The sequence below is a fragment of the Rana temporaria genome, chromosome 1 (genome assembly GCF_905171775.1).
Source record: "Rana temporaria chromosome 1, aRanTem1.1, whole genome shotgun sequence".
Classification (NCBI taxonomy): domain Eukaryota; kingdom Metazoa; phylum Chordata; class Amphibia; order Anura; family Ranidae; genus Rana; species Rana temporaria.
The window spans coordinates 118,154,423-118,167,626 of record NC_053489.1 but is presented as its reverse complement, the minus strand read 5'-3'; positions in this window follow the sequence as shown (position 1 = coordinate 118,167,626).

The window sequence follows — 13,204 nt, the reverse complement described above, 5'->3', positions numbered from 1 at the left end:
CAACCTGGCAAGCCACAGGAAAAGAGGGGGGACGAGAGAGCACCTCCCCTCCTGAACCGTACCAGGCCACATGCCCTCAACATTGGGAGGATGCTTTGGGGTCTGTGACCCCTCAAAGCACCATGTCCCCATGTTGATGGGGACAAGGGCCTTATCCCCACAACCCTTGCCCGGTGATGGTGGGGGTCTGCAGGCAGGGGGCTTATGGGAATCTGGAAGACCCCTTTAACAAGGGGGACCCCCAGATCCCGCCCCCCTATGTGAATTGGTAATGGGGTAAATTGTACCTCTACCATATCACAAAGAAAGTGTAACAATTGTAAAAAAAAAAAAAACACAGATACTGTTGGGAAAAAATAAAAATAAAATTTCAGTGGTTGTAATACACTCTCGGTCTCCGCTCCAACGCTATCGGTATCCTGCGATGGGTGATCTCCTCTCCGGGGTCCAGCGATGAGAAGATCTCCTCTTCATCCAGGTCCAGGATCCAGTGATGAGATGTGCATCCAGCACACGCCTCACCTGTCCATCGGAGACAGCCCTGGAATGACGCAGCTTCAGCAGTGACAGCTCTTATGTAGGTGAGGGCGGGGCCACCCGTCACATGCCCCTATCCCTCTCTGACGCAAGGGAAAGCCCAGGCTTTCCCAGTGACATGCGGGTGACCCCCCCCCTCTGATGTAACGCAGGTTTGCCGGGTGATGCATTGCGCTGGATGGACATCTCATTGCTGGATCCTGGACCTGGATGAAGAGATCTTCTCATCGCTGGACCCCGGAGAGGAGATCACCCATCACAGGATACCGACAGCTTTGGAGCGGAGACCGAGAGTGGATTACCACCGCTGGAATCTTTATTTCTATTTTTTTTATTTTTAATAAAGGACTTTCCCAACAGTGTCTGTGTTTTTTTTTTATTGTTACACTTTCTTTGTGAAATGATAGAGGTACAATGTACCCCATTGCCAATTCACATGAGGGGGCAGGGATCTGGGGGTCCCCTTTGTTAAAGGGGTCTTCCAGATTCCGATAAGCCCCCCGCCCGCAGACCCCCACAACCACTGGGCAAGGGTTGTGGGGATGAGGCCCTTGTCCCCATCAACATGGGGACATGGTGCTTTGAGGGGTCACAAACCCCCATAGCATTCTCCCAATGTCGAGGGCATGTGGCCTGGTACGGTTCAGGAGGGGGGGCCGCTCTCTCGCCCCCTCTTTTACTGAGGCCTGCCAGGTTGCGTGCTCGGATAAAGGTTCTGGTGTGGATTTTTGGGGGGAACTCCACGCTATTTTTTCTTTAATTTGACGCGGGGTTCCCCTTAATATCCATACCAGACCTAAATGGCCTGGTAATTTAATTTGGGGGGACCCCCACGCATTTTTCTTTATGAATGACTTTTCTCTGTATTGCCGGGAGCCGACAATTCATTATGGCCGCGAGTGATTTTAAATGACTTTTTTCCTTCAGAAATGACACTTTGTGCAGGGACAGTTCTAAGCACGGGAAACAAGCGCTACTTCACAGGCATACTATACAGGGAATTTTTGTGGGTGTCTCTTTCCTCACAGCAATGATGATGAATGAGTTTTTTTATGCCGAACGTTTTTTAATTCATACTGACATGTGCCGTTTCTGAGGTGTCATCTCATCCGTGGTGTACTTTTGATTTTTACGCACCTTCGATAGAGTAGATAGGATTACCCCCTTCTCTCCTGACACTCTATAACACTTTCACTGGTGTATGTTTCTTATCATTTGATAATGTGTATGTAGTAAGACACAGCACTTCCCGCCCCCTTTCGTGTGCCTGCTAGGCTTAGCTATCGGTCCGTCCCTCTGTTTATTCACGTTGTCGGGACTACACACCGCACATTCTCTCCGCTGTATTATTTTGATCAATCTCCACTACCCATTGCCCCCTTTCCTAGCCACACCTCTGTTTACGTTTTATCTCACGTATCACTCACGTTTTTTATGGTGGGCAGACACCTCACTTACACTCCTGCCTCTCACCACAGCGAGGCTTGGATATACGTCCGCCTCTCTGTTGAACCGCACAGTCTACGTTGATGTCACGATGCAATCCTTCTTAATTACGCTATACCACCAACGAGGCTTGGTTTTTAACCCGCCTCCACGTTTGTCTGCATTTCTGATCACTTCTCCCAGATGTCTCACCGTTAGTCGCCCCACCTGGGTTGCCATGACACCGGGGAATCTCTTTTCTTTATTGTACTATGATTGGCTTTCCATGTAGAGGCTTGAGGTGCAAGCCAATCACGCCCACCAGGAAGTGGAACCTCCTATCATAGTCATTCAATTATGTCTACAAACACTATATAAGCGCAGAGGTGGCTGGCTAGTGCATACCCCTGTAGAAGTCCTATAGGACGAAATGCATAGGGTTCTACGCCTGCTACCTTTACTGCGCTTTTTTTTATCTGTGATCACTTTGTGTAATCATTGCCAGATGTTTACCATTTTTTATCTGCCATTTTTATATTTTTGTTTGGTTCCTGTGTTTTAATAAACCCCTTTTTGGTTATTCTGATCTACGCCATATGGAGGCTTTTTTTGCTTCTTTCCATGTTTTTCACATACCCTCAAGCTATGGAGGAGTAACATTACTGCTGCAGTATACACCAGCAAGCTCCGAAAATGTTTTGTATTTTCGAAAATTCGTAAATTCGGAAATACAAATTTTCGGAAATCGAAAATTCGTAAATTCGAATTTTCGGAAATACGAAAATTCGTAAATTCAAAATTTTCAGAAATTCGTAAATAAAAAATTCGTAAATACGAAAAATCGTAATTAACGAATTTAGGAATTTTCGTAAAAAAACGAATTAGAAACAAAACAAATTGCACATGTCTACCTATCCCCATCCTCTTCCCCCCCAGCGATCACAGCCCTTTCCATCCCAACTCTCCCACCCCACAATCCCTATTTCACCCCACCCTCAACTAACGCCACCTCTCAAACCACCCCTCTTCGTAGGCAATAGGTATCAGCGAGTACATGATGTCAAGTATCGATACTCGTACTCGGTGTCAAAAAAGTGGCATCTGTGTATCCCTATATATCATCTAACCTGACTGATTACAGATAGGGGAGCACCACTATCCACTCAATGAGTGGAGCCCACTCATTACAAATAGGCTAGGGCTTTTGTTGCTGTGCTAAGTGCTTTTTCTCTGAGGGGGAAGCTCTGTGTGCTTCAGTTCTGGTCTGATGAGACTAGAAATTATGATTTAGGTGATCGTGTAACACTTCAACATATAAAGGGAAAGGAGATAAAGAGAGTGGGGATAGAGGGGTCAATGAGACATTTCACTTTGGTTTCACAGTTGCGTCAGTGAAGTCCTCTGTAGCCCATGGAATAAATTCCGAGGAGTATCGAATCGAGGTCCAGGTCTTGGAGAATTGCTCCTCTTTACACGTTTCCTAGGACAACATTCGTTCCAAGCTATTAATTTGGTCCACTTCAATTGCCCAATCTCCCAGGGAAGGCATGCTCGTCGACTTCCAAAGTCTGAGCAGAAAGTGACGCAGAATGTATTTTTTGACCGATTTAAGCGGTCCAGGGAGCATAGATAGCAGAACTACCTCAGGAGAGGGTGTAATTAAGGTCACCATGAGTCTGCAGTACAAGTCGAGGATCTTTTGCCAGAACTTCTGCACAGGGGGGCATTCCCACCAAATATGGAGTAAGGTTCCCTTGTATGACAAACAACGCCAGCAGGTATCCGGGAGCGCCGGGTTTATCCAGCGCAAAGTCGAGGGGCATCTTTTTCTTGAGCTTTGGAGGCTAAGGATATTTTGTGAGTCAGAATGAAGCACTTTTGCCAGTCTACAGGTGAAATGGAGTGACCCAAATCTTCCTTCCAGGCCTGTGTGTATGGGGGGAGGTCGGGATTATAAACCATATGTTGGAGAGAGTATAGTTGAGAGATCACATGCGTAGGGGGGGCGGTCTGGACAGCATGCTTTCCAAGTCTGTTAAGTCAGTAAGTATATCAGGCAGGAATGGTAAGCTACGAATGAAGGAGACATGTATTGGAAGGGAACATTCTTATTGTGGGGACATGGGGTAATGGAAATCATGTCCTGCACAGAGATCTGGTGCATGGTGGGTCCCACTTTGAGCCTCGTGTTGGGCCCTTATTTTGGACACCGGCTTTCCAGGGGGTCAAGAAGGAATTTTTTCCCTATAGGAGCACATTTTATTGGCGCTCTAGTGCGCACCTCACTCAAAGTCCCAAGGGCGAACCTTTTCCTTTCAATGCATATTGCTGGGATGGAGGCGTGTTAAATCCGGGTGGAAGATACCCACTAGCCCAAAACTGGTCTGAAGTCACCCTTGCCATTAAAAACATACATACATGTATGCATTTTACATTTTTATCATGCACCAGCCGCTTTAAATTCCAACATATAAACTACATCTTACAATGGGCATACATCCCAATCCAGCTGTTCTCTGCTGGTGGCAGTGTTATATTTGTTTTGCCTTGGGATATGCAATGTATATCAAGGGGGGCTTTATGTGCCCCACTATCCCCGCCTGCCTTTTTAAGCGGGCGGGGCCACCTACATATCAGCGCCATGCCTATGCGTCAGCTGCGCAATTTCCACGATTTCGCAGCACCGCTGTGGCTGTAAGCACTGTGTCATCGAGATGACCCATGGGAGTGTCTAGGCCTGCATACCGCCTGTTGACGGTGGGCGTGTCCTGCACTCGCATGTCAATCATCCACACATGGCGTTGGGGGCGGAGCCTGTCTAGCTCTTCCGGGGGGAACTTATTGGAGGTTCGGAGCAGCATGGATCTCATTGTTTTGTTTTTTCTTACTGAGGCCGGAGACACCAGTGTAGGTCTCCTATTGGTGGAACCTACCACATCCATACTTATAGACTTACTCTATTCAGGTACACCTTTGTATGTTTATATATGACTCACTCTGAGCATTCACCTCAAGCCTGTTCTTTCATTACAGTCCTCACTGCACATCTGCACTTTATCTCATTCTCACTCTCTGTTTCTTTTTGCTCTCCCATCTGATCTTTCTTTTACCACACCAGCCAGTCTTTGGCATCTTTTGGCATCTTTTCACTACATTCCCCCATAGTCTCTATGCCCCCACCACCCTTGGCTTAGGTCTCTTAACTACACATAGATATACATATGCTACTGTATGCCTACCTTACTCTATTACCTCTACTAATTAACATACATATCTACGTTTAAAACCAATATTCCTTATGGACCCATTGAGACTTTTGGGGATACACCAATTTTATCCATGCTGTGCCTTCCTTTCATTTGGCCCAGGTTGAGACTTTGTTTGGCCCCGCCTCCTCAGCTCCCTGGCGAGACACTCGCTGCCGTCGTTTTGGGAGCTGCACATCCGCTGTTCTTTGGCCATGTGTGGTGAGTATGGGGTTTACCCTAAAGGCCCCCCTTACCCTGTGCCTTTAATATCATACTACATCATTTCATTTTAGGTACACTACATGCATTCACCCCTGAAGAGCGAGCTGGTCTTGCGAAACGTGTCTGGTACACTTGATGCTTGTGTGTTACATGATTATTGACAGACACTTGTAATTTTACCTATTTTTCTTGTATCTTGTATGAATTGGCTCATGTTCATGACATTAATGTATGTACCACTTTTTACTTGAATAAATATACACTGTAATTACTTCCCCTTTTTTTATTGGCTCTCTAGCGCTCACCTCACTCAAAGTCCCAAGGGCGAAGACCCTTTCTTATTTCTCTCTTATTCTTATTTTTTCTCTATTGGAGCACATTAGACCATGCTTTAATAGGGTTTTTCACCTTCCTCTGAATCAGAACCTTAGATAGCTGACCCAGGGAGTATCTGATCATCCTGCAGGGTTTGGAATTAGGGTTTGGGTTAAAGTATGGCATTAGGGTCAAGGGTTAGGGCCATGGGTGAGGATTATGTCCTCCACTGAGATCTGGAGCATGGTGGGTCCCACTTTAAAGCCTCATGTTGGGCCCTGTCCTTCCAGGGGGTCAGAAAGGAATATTTTCCCTATTGGAGCACAGTAGACCGCACTTTAATAGGGTTTTTCGCCTTCCTCTGAATCAGAACCATAGATGGCTGATTCAGGGTGTATCCCATCGTCCTGGAGGGTCAGGAAGACATTTTTTTCCACTTTTATAAGGATATTTTTATTCTATAAAAGCTTTATTGGAATATCAAAAGAGTGCAATATATATATGACACAATTTTAAAGTTACATAGTTACTCACTCAGGTTGAAAAAAGACACAAGTTCATCCAGTTCAACCACAAAAAAATAAACAAACAAAATAAAAAACACAGTACTATCCCATACACCCAACTCCATACTCACAGTTGATCCAGAGGAAGGCAAAAAACCCCAGAAGAGCATGATCCAATTTGCTACAGCAGGGGAAAAAATTCCTTCCTGATCCCCCAAGAGGCAATCGGATTTACCCTGGATCAACTTTACCTACAAATCTTAGTACTCAGTTATATTCTGTACATTTAGGAAAGAATCCAGGCCTTTCTTAAAGCAATCTACTGAGCTGGCCAGAACCACGTCTGGAGGGAGTCTGTTCCACATTTTCACAGCTCTTACTGTAAAGAAACCTTTCCGTATTTGGAGATTAAATCTCTTTTCCTCTAGACGTTAAGAGTCCCCCCTTGTCCTCAGTGTTGACCGTAAAGTGAATAACTCAACACCAAGTTCACTATATGGACCCCTTATATATTTGTACATGTTGATCATATCCCCCCTTAATCTCCTCTTCTCAAGAGTGAATACATTTAGTTCTTCTAGTCTTTCCTCATAGCTGAGCTCCTCCATTCCTCTCATCAGTTTGGTTGCCCTTCTCTGCACTTTCTCCAGTTCTCCGATATCCTTTTTGTGAACTGGTGCCCAAAACTGAACTGCATATTGCAGATGAGGTCTTACTAATGATTTGTACAGGGGCAAAATGATATCTCTGTCTCTGGAGTCCATACCTCTCTTAATACAAGAAAGGACTTTGCTCGCTTTGGCATTGCATGCTATTATTGAGCTTATGATCAACTAAAACCCCCAGATCCTCCTCCACTACAGATCCCCCCAGTTGTACTCTCCCTAGTATGTATGATGCATGCATATTCTTAGCCCCCAAGTGCATAACTTTACATTTATCAACATTAAACCTCATCTGCCACATAGTTGCCCAATTAGACAGAGCATTGAGGTCGGTTTGTAAATTGGAGACATCCTGTAAGGACGTTATTCCACTGCATAGCTTGGTGTCATCTGCAAAGACAGAAATGTTACTTTTGATCTCAGACCCAATATCATTTATAAAGATATTAAAAAGTAAGGGTCCCAACACTGAACCTTGGGGTATACCACTGATAACCTTAGACCAAGGGTCTCAAACTGGTGGCCCTCCAGCTGTTGTAAAACTACAGGTCCCATCATGCCTCTGCCTGTGGGAGTCATGCTGGTAACTGTCATTCTTGCAATGCTTCATTGGACTTGTAGTTTTGCAACAGCTGGAGGGTCGCCAGTTTGAGACGCCTGCCTTAGACCATTCAGAGTAAGAATCATTAACCACTACTCTCTGAATTCTGTCTTTCAGCCAGTTTTCTATCCATTTACAAACGGATATATCCAATCCTGTAGACCTTACTTTACACATGAGCTGTGTGTGCGGAACTGTATGGAACACTTTTGCAAAATCCAAGTATATCACGTCCACCGCCACGCCTCTGTCCAAGGTTTTACTTACCTCTTCATAAAAGGAAATCAGGTTTGTCTGACAACTTCTGTCTTTCATGAATCCATGCTGTCTGTTGCTTAAATAGTTTTTTTCCAGCGAGAACTCATCCATGTGGTTTTTTATTATACGTTCCAGTATCTTCCCAACTATAGAAGTTAGCAGGTCTATAGTTACTTGGTAAAGACTTTGTTCCCTTTTTAAATATAGGCACCACATTGACTCTACGCCAATCCAGTGGTACTATTCCTGTCATTAATGAGTCCCTAAAAACTAGATACAATGGCTTTGAAATTACAGAGCTCAATTCTTTTAGGATCCGTGGGTGGATGCCATCTGGTCCAGTTGCTTTATCCACCTTTATTCTGTCTAAATATTTCTGGACCATATCACTTTTGAGCCATTGTGGATTTGGGGCTGTGTCACTACCACCCCCATTTTGGACATAAGCTCCCCCATGCTCCAATGTATACACAGAGCTGAAGAAAGCATTTAATAAATTAGCCTTCTCTTTGTCCCCAGTCACCCACTCTAGATTATTTTGTAAAGGGCCTACATGCTCAGACTTCACCTTTTTACTATTAATATATTTGAAGATTTTTGTTGGGGTTTGTCCTACTATCCTTTGCAATCTGTTGTTCGCTTTGAATTTTGGCATCCTTGATTTCCTTTTTACATATCCTGTTATATTCTTTGTAACATTTAAACAACACTTCATTTTTATATTTTTTTAAAATGCTATTTTCTTATTGTTAATAGCTTTTTTAACTTTGACCGTGAGCCACATAGGTTTTATCTTTAGCCTTTTAAACTTATTGCCCATGGGAACATACTTTGTAGTGAGTTCATAAACGGTCTTTTTGAAGAATTCCCATTTCTGTTCTGTGTTCATCAATGCCAATATTCCCTCCCAGTCCAAGTCCTGGAGAGCAGCCCTCATCCTTGGAAAATTTGCTCTCTTGAAATTAAGTGTTTTTATTTTTGCTGTATGTATTTCTTGCTTACAGCTAACATCAAATGAAATCATGTTATGGTTACTGCTACCCTGGTGTTCCTTTATCTGAACATTAGTAATAAGCTCTGCATGGTTTGAGATTACCTGGTCCAACAGAGCATCATTTCTAGTTGGGGCCTCAATAAACTGGACCATAAAATTGTCCTGCAATAGATTTTGAATTTTTTGCCCTTTAGCTGTCCCAGCAGTACCATTACTATTAAAATCCCCCATTATTATCACCATCCCAGCCCTTGCAGCACTTTCCATCTGTGCAAGGAGCCGAGTCTCCACCTCTTCGTTAACATTGGGTGGTCTATAACAAACTCCAATGATTAACTTTGAACTACGCACATCTGTATGCAGTTCCACCCATAATACTTCAGCTTCATCACACTCCCCATCAACCAGGTCCTCTTTCACGCTTGCTTTGAGGTCACTTCTCACATAGAGACAGACCCCACCACCTTTCCTTTTTACCCTGTCTTTCCGAAAGAGAGCATAGCCAGGAATATTAATAGCCCAGTCATGTGAGGATTGAAGCCAAGTTTCAGCAATACCGATTATATCATAGCTCTCCTCATGCACCAGAGCTTCCAACTCACCTGTTTTGCTTGGCAGACTTTTGGCATTGGTGAACAAACACTTTACTGCATTAATATATATTGACTGGTCACATACTATCCTCTTGGGTGTTCCGAGATTGCAACTAGGACCTGCTACTCTACTTACCTTGGGTTTATGTGCTTTGTTTACCCTACCTCTAATACCCCTAATACTACCCTCTTGAATATGTTCCACACTGACTATCTCTATCTCTGGACCCTCCTCTTCGTCGCCTAGTTTAAAAACCCCTCTAACTTTTTGGCCATCCTTATTTCCAGCTGATCTGCACCCTCCTCATTTAGGTGCAGTCCGTCCCTTCTATAGTACTGGTTATCGACTGAGAAGTCGGATCAGTTCTCCAGGAACCCAAACCCCTCTTTACTACAACAGCTCTTCAGCCACTTGTTTACTTCCCTAATCTCCCTCTGCCTTTCTGGTGTGGCTCGATGTACCGGTAGTATTCCTGAGAATACTACCTTGGAGGTCCTTCTCTTCAATTTAGCTCCCAAGTCCCTAAAATCGTTCTTTAGGACACTCCATCTGCCTCTGACTTTGTCATTGGTGCCAACGTGCACCATGACAGCTGGGTCTTCCCCAGTCCCTCCCAGTAATCTGTCCACCAGATCCGTGATGTGCCAAAAGTGAAGGTAGACTCTAGCCTAGGAAGGCTGACCCAGTGAAGATGGCCCCAAGCCAGGGTCAGCTAGGGCCAGATTGCCCACCACACTACCACAAGTCACCTTTATTAAGCAACAGCACTTAAGAAGATTGTAAACAGGAGTGGGCATTTATTACTGGTTACAATTACCAATATCAGGAATTAGAGAAAATTATTAGGAGAAATTTGCCCATATGGCAAAAAGATCCCACTTTAGGAAAGCATTACCCAGTTTATTTATTGAAGGGCCCCTAATTTTAGGCACACTATTCTGTATCCACCTGCATTCCCTGGTCGGGAAACAACTTATGGAGTTTTATTAGCTACCGTAGATATTTTTTTTTTGCTTTTATATTGCTGTGTTTTTCTATAAAACTCAATAAATATCTTTAAAAAAAAATGTTTGGAGTCTTCAATATGTTGGTCATACAACCCAAATACAGAATGAAGAACATAATATTAGGAAAGGGTTCAGGAACCCTAATCATTTCAGTATGGTACACAATAAAGATCACTTTTTATGATATAGACTGAAAAGAGAAACATTGGAGGAGTTCTAATTTTAACCAAATAATTTCCATAAATGAAATGCAGTGAATTTTTTAATCTACAAACTTTAACTTTCCACGGATTAAATGTGGATCTGGATTGCTTTACAGCAGATTACTGAGAATTTTATAAGAGTACAATATTTCCTTGAGACAGAAAATAAAAACACCTTTTTTTTATAGAATTGATTCAATAATTTTATACAGTGTAGCGCCAATAGAAGACCAACTTGTGCGGTGGATCTATTGTGACAGAAAACCCTCAGTGATGTGTCTATCCAAAAATGGACCTTACCCACCGTGAAATGGGTGCACTAACTATAATAGGGTGACCTGTATATAGTATAAGTGGACAAATGTGTGTCCACAATGTGTAGGCAATAACGCCCTTACACGTGCAAAATAAGTACAGTAACCGTGATGCGATAACTTTTTAAAAGGCAATAGCCAACAAATAGTTACAACAGCCTGGGTGAAAATAACCAGTGATAACAGTGTGATTGACAAGGTGAGTCCACACCACGCATGTGAACGTGCAATTCAGGTGTCCCAAGAGGGACAGCTAAAACAATCTCAATGTAACAAGACGTGTGCGGCGTGTAGAGGCGGTGCGTGGCACGCATGGTGGAGTGCATGTGCGCGTGATGTCATGACGCTAGCCGCATCCCTTGAGGCGGAGCTGGGAGGCTGGATACATAGCGCCGACCACTTCTCCTCTCATTGGAGGGTTGAGAAAAGTAGGGGGAGACATCACCACCCCGGTTGGGCGGGAGCCAGACGAACGTATAGGGATTTGATTCAATCATCCCGCCCATGTACTTCCGCGCTATGGAACGCATATTCCAGGAAGCATCCTAGATTGGCACGCACGCCGCCACCTCTCAGACGGGGGAAGCAGGGGTCTCAAACAGGTGGGTGCATAAGGTATTGAAAGTGCAAGGAGGGGTGGGGGCCCGGTTGTACACCCCTGTTGAAGTCTTTATCAGACGAAACCGGTCGGGTACACTGGTCCTACCACTCCAACTATTGCACACCATTGGATTACTCCTGCCCATCCATCCAGGTGGCGGAGCTGCTGTGTGTTGTTACTTTTCAAGTGTGTTTTTTTAAATGAACTTTATCTTTGGAGTTATTCTGTCACCGCTGTGAATTTTGAAAGTATTTTTTTTTTTTTTTTTTTTTTTTACACTATGAGGAGTTTTTTCCTTTTCCCTTTTTTTCCCCATTGCTGATATTGATTGAACTGCATTATTACGGTCCATACCTGCTCACTGGAGCACCTGGAACACCTGGCTACAAGTACAATCTGTGCATATTGGATTCTTACCACGCCCGAGATAGTTACCGAGACGTTACCATACAGACGGCAACCAGAGAGGGCGATCGGCCCACACAAGCCTTTAAGACCCCCCCATCGTACGGTGGGCTGCGGGTCCACCACATCTGGTAAGAGTACCTCATTTAAACCTATTTTCAAGCACTTTTGGAATTGTTCCTTGAAGTATACATTTCTACCCAAGTCCACCAAGAAGGAAATTCATACTCATACTATCATCAATGTGTATGGACTTATGATATATTCTTTATCCTTGGGACTTTATAAAACTGCAATTCATAGCTGGGGTTGTCAATTGCATCCCTCAAGTGTATATGAGGTTCAATATTGCTACATATGACCGTTCAAATTCACTTTGCCATTTTATGACTTTTCATTGTTCAATTCAACAGCGATACATAGGTACCTGGCCTCAGGGCCTGTGTATGTGTGGTCTATACACTGTCGCAGAGAGGTATATTTACCACTGGGGAAGCACTCTTTATTTATTTATTTTTTCTTGTTACATTGAGATTGTTTTAGCTGTCCCTCTTGGGACACCTGAATTGCACGTTCACATGCGTGGTGTGGACTCACCTTGTTAATCACACTGTTATCACTGGTTATTTTCACCCAGGCTGTTGTAACTATTTGTTGGCTATTGCCTTTTATAAGTTATCGCATCATGGTTACTGTACTTATTTTGCACGTGTAAGGGCGTTATTGCCTACACATTGTGGACATACATTTGTCCACTTATACTATATACAGGTCACCCTATTATAGTTAGTGCACCCATTTCACGGTGGGTAGGGTCCATTTTTGGATAGACACATCACTCAGGGTTTTCTGTCACAATAGATCCACCGCACAAGTGGGTCTTCTATTGGCGCTACACTGTATTTTACATTTATTTTCACAATTATCCTTTGTTGTGTTGGCTGCCTAAGTATATATTTTATTTGAGGTTTAGCGCAGTATATTTACTATTTTAATAATTTTATGTTTAAACTGAATTAATTTTATAGTATTTTTTTTTGTTTTTTTAATCAGAAAAACATGCTAAGAAACATGTCCGCTGGAAGCCTGTTCGTCAGACATGTTCGGTCGTCTGTACAGACTCACCGTACATGTCCGCTCGGCCGAAAGCCCTCGCATGCGTCGAAGTGATTCGACGCATGCGTGGAAGCATTGACCTTCCAGGGCCGCGCACGTCGCCACGTAATCGTCGCGGCGACAGCGCGGCCACGTCACCGCGTATCGTGTCTGCGCGGATTTCTGTTTGATGGTGTGTACAACCATCAGACAG